The sequence below is a fragment of the Parus major genome, chromosome 2, assembly GCF_001522545.3.
Source record: "Parus major isolate Abel chromosome 2, Parus_major1.1, whole genome shotgun sequence".
Classification (NCBI taxonomy): Eukaryota; Metazoa; Chordata; class Aves; order Passeriformes; family Paridae; genus Parus; species Parus major.
Genome location: NC_031769.1, coordinates 30853935 through 30857732, shown reverse-complemented (window position 1 = coordinate 30857732; position 3798 = coordinate 30853935).

Genomic DNA, 3798 nt, shown 5'->3' with positions numbered 1-3798 from the left:
TTTTCCTCTTTAATTTTAATTTATTTTAGGAGCCATCATCATACATCAAAATCTTGTGGTTTCTTATTTCATCACTTCTGATATGTTAGACAAGATTTCCATACCATCGGATGAACGATTTTATAAAGGACTTAATTTCATAATGAATCTTCTCTTCAATCCTAAGAACATCATAAAGTTAACACTCAGAACATTTTAGGAATTAAAATGGAATTTAATTTTAATTTAATTTATTAAGTTATGTTATATTAATATTTAATTTATTAATTTAATTTTAATTTAATTTGTAATTTAATTTAATTTTAAGAATTAAAATGAAGGGTGGGTCAGCACTTCAGGCTGGGACCCTGTATTTTCATTGTTACCCTTATAGAGCGTGGAATGGAAACAATGAGAAACATCTCCACTGAATCATTCTTTTAACATCATACATTCTGTTATGATCAGACTGGTGAAAGAAAGAAAATAAAAAGGAGAACCCACTCTTTTTTTTTTTTTTGCTTACTCTTTAGGATATTAGCTTAAATATTACTTCCTACGAAATATGAGTTAATGGGCAATGATAGGCTTTCTGGGATTAAGAACTTTTTTCTTCCACATTTTGTTGATCTGGAACTCATTCATAATTTTGAAGTTCATAGAAATTGAAGCTGTTTATGTGTATGTATACATATGGAAAATTTTCCTTAAAATAAAATAAAAATATCTATAAAAATACTCTTCAACATAACTAAGTTTTTTTGCCAAGATAAACATACCCTTCAGTGCACAGGTGTGACAGTGGTGACACTACTGGCCAGAGTATGTAAAGTAATGCTCATTATTCTGAAATTTTTCCCCGAAGACTATGACCTTCAGTGAAAATAAACAACATTTTGAAAGCAAAGGTAATGCAATTATTCATAGACTGTTTTGGATTAGTTGGCAGAAAAGCAAATATTTCTGTTTCAGCTTGAAAATCAAGCCATTACTTAACTTTCAATGTGCAGTTCCCATAGTAAATTCATTTTTAATGGGATGGTGTACCTGGTTTGTACTTGGTAATTCAGCTATAAGAAATCTGAGCTATGTCCCATAAATCAATCTGAATGGTATGCCATAAGACTGCAATAAATTTATGAACTGCCTTAAAATAATAATAATAAAAAAAAGAACAGTGCATGTATTAAGTATTTAATGTCTCGTATGGATTGCAATTCAAATCTTTGAATCTAGAAAGAAAGCTGTGGGAAATGTTAAAATTTTAAAACCTGATCTTTGGGATCTGTTTCAGATTTACTGGAAGATCTGTCTGTAAATCTCTTTCAGGTAGTATTGCAGAAGGTCAGATAATGCACAGTTGTGCTCCTGGAAAATCTTTACTAGTGGGGAATTGTAGCTATGCACGTGCCAGTCTCAGGTCATTCATCCCATAGCTGACAGCAGAGTTTTGTGACAAGAGCCCCTCTCAGAGGCCTTGGGTGAGCACATGGACCTGCACCTCTGCTGAGACACCAAACTGGCTTTGGACAGCCACTGTGCTTCTCCCAGGGAAACACAGGGAATATTACACTGCATTGATTTAATGGCTAGCTCGTGCAAAGCTGGAAATCCGACAGAGCTAGCAGGAATAACACCATTGTCTTCTTTCTACCTACAGAAAGTTAAAAAATAAAAAGAATGTACTAATATTGAAATCCTGAAGGACGCACTGAAAAAGGTACTTCTCAATTACATGATGCTTGATTTGGTAAATCAAAGGATAATATGTTGGACTGAACTTTTTCTGCTCTCCTCTTGGATATGCACATCTTCACTTAACAATCTCAGGTTATGTTTTGAGTCATTTTAATATGAAATTTTCATTCAAGCACAGTTGGTTCAAGCCATATTAAAATCATGTCATCCCTTACTATGTAAAGAGATACAAATATGAATATTAGGAATAATAATTACTATGTTAGATATATGATAATTTTTAAGAATGTTCATGTACGTACAATATCTGATATTCATGTCTACCAAAAAGTCATTCTGTAAGGAAAAGGAAAAAAGTTGAAATTTTGTTGACTTTTCATAGAATCATAGAATTGTTAGGACTGAACAAGACCTCTAAGACCATGGAGTCCAACTATTGACCCAGCCCCAGCACTGACAAGTCCACCATTAAACCATGAGCCTAAGAGTTACAGCTATGTGTCTCTTAAAAACCTCTGGTGATGATGATCCCACCACTTCCCTGGACAGCCTCTCCAGTGCTTAGCAACCTTCTCAGTGAAGAAATTTTTCCTGATATCCAATCTAAGCCTTCCCTGGCATTACTTGAGACCATCTCCTCCTGTACGGTTGCTAGTTACTTGGGAGAAGAGACTGACAGCCTCCTTTCAGCTAGAGAACAAGAAAGTCCCTCCTGAACCTCCTTTTCTTCAGGTTAAACAGCCCCAGCACTCTCAGCCGCTCACCATAAGTCGCTCTGCATGTGATTCAGACCCTTCCTCAGCACCATTGTCCTTCTCTGGACATTCTCCAGCACCTCATTCTCTTTCTTGCAGTGAGGGGCCCAAAACTGGACACAAGATTCAAGGTATGGCCTCACCAGTGCTGAGCACAGGGGGACAATCCCTGCCCTGATCCTGCTGGCCACACTGTCCTTGATCCAAGCCAGGAAGACATTTGCCTTCTTGGCCACCTTGGCACCCTCCTCAAGTTCAGCTGCTGTCGACCAGCACCTCCAGGCTCTTTTCCAGCAGCAGGTTTCCAGCCACTCTGCCCCCAGACTGTAGGGTTGCTGTGACCCATCACCTAGCCTTCTTGAACCTCATACAGCTGTCCTCATGCCATCAATCCAGCCTCTCCAGACCCCTCTGTAGACCCTTCCTACCCTCCAGCAGATCAACACTCCTGCCCATCCCAGTGCTGTTAACAACCTGAGAGAAAGGGCACTTGTTCCTCCTCATCCACATCATTGATCAAAATCTTAAACAGGACTGGTCCCAACACTAAGCCCTGGTGAATACTACTTATGTCTGGCCACCAGCTAGATGTAACTCCAGTCACCACCACCCTGGACCTGGACATTCAGACATATTTTTTACCCATTGAGCATATTTTTTCACCTGTCCAGGCCATGAGCAGTAGTTTCTGTTACTGAAGTCCAGGTAGGCATATCTACAACTTTCCCCTCATCCATTAAGAGGATCCCCTTGTCATAGAAGGAGAGCAGTTGCTCAAGCAGGAGTTTTTCAATTTTCTTGACAACAAATATCATGAGCAATACTGGTGGTGTAAGTGACTTATATGTTAATCAGTTTATCAATGCTGAAGTATGTGGTCTAAACTTAAAGGAAGAAAGTATGAACTGAAGAGGCTGATGTTAGACAGTTAAAGACACAGACCTCATTATTTGTATTTCTAGTAAGTGCTTAATGAGTTAATGCTTCAATTTTCAAGATGTGAAAGGATGTATCTTTCTCTTTCAGCATCTGGATAGCAAATTTTGCTCTGTGTCAAGTTTTGTCATGATTGGTTCACATGTTTTGCTTAATGCATGCTTCTCACAACCAGAAATAGATTTGAATCTATTTCTGTCCAGAAAGTAAGAACTTAGAGGACATAAGAATCCATCATGCTTGACCTTTCATACAAACTGAACATATGTTTTAAATCATGGAAAAAATGTCAACAGGTATTTCAGTGACATGAAAGTTACTTATTAAGAACTGCAGTTCATTTAGTTATTGGTTCTACTTACACCTGAATTTTCATCATCAGTTTCTGGAAATGTGATGTTTTTTCATGGTTTTATACATTTGAAAAGTT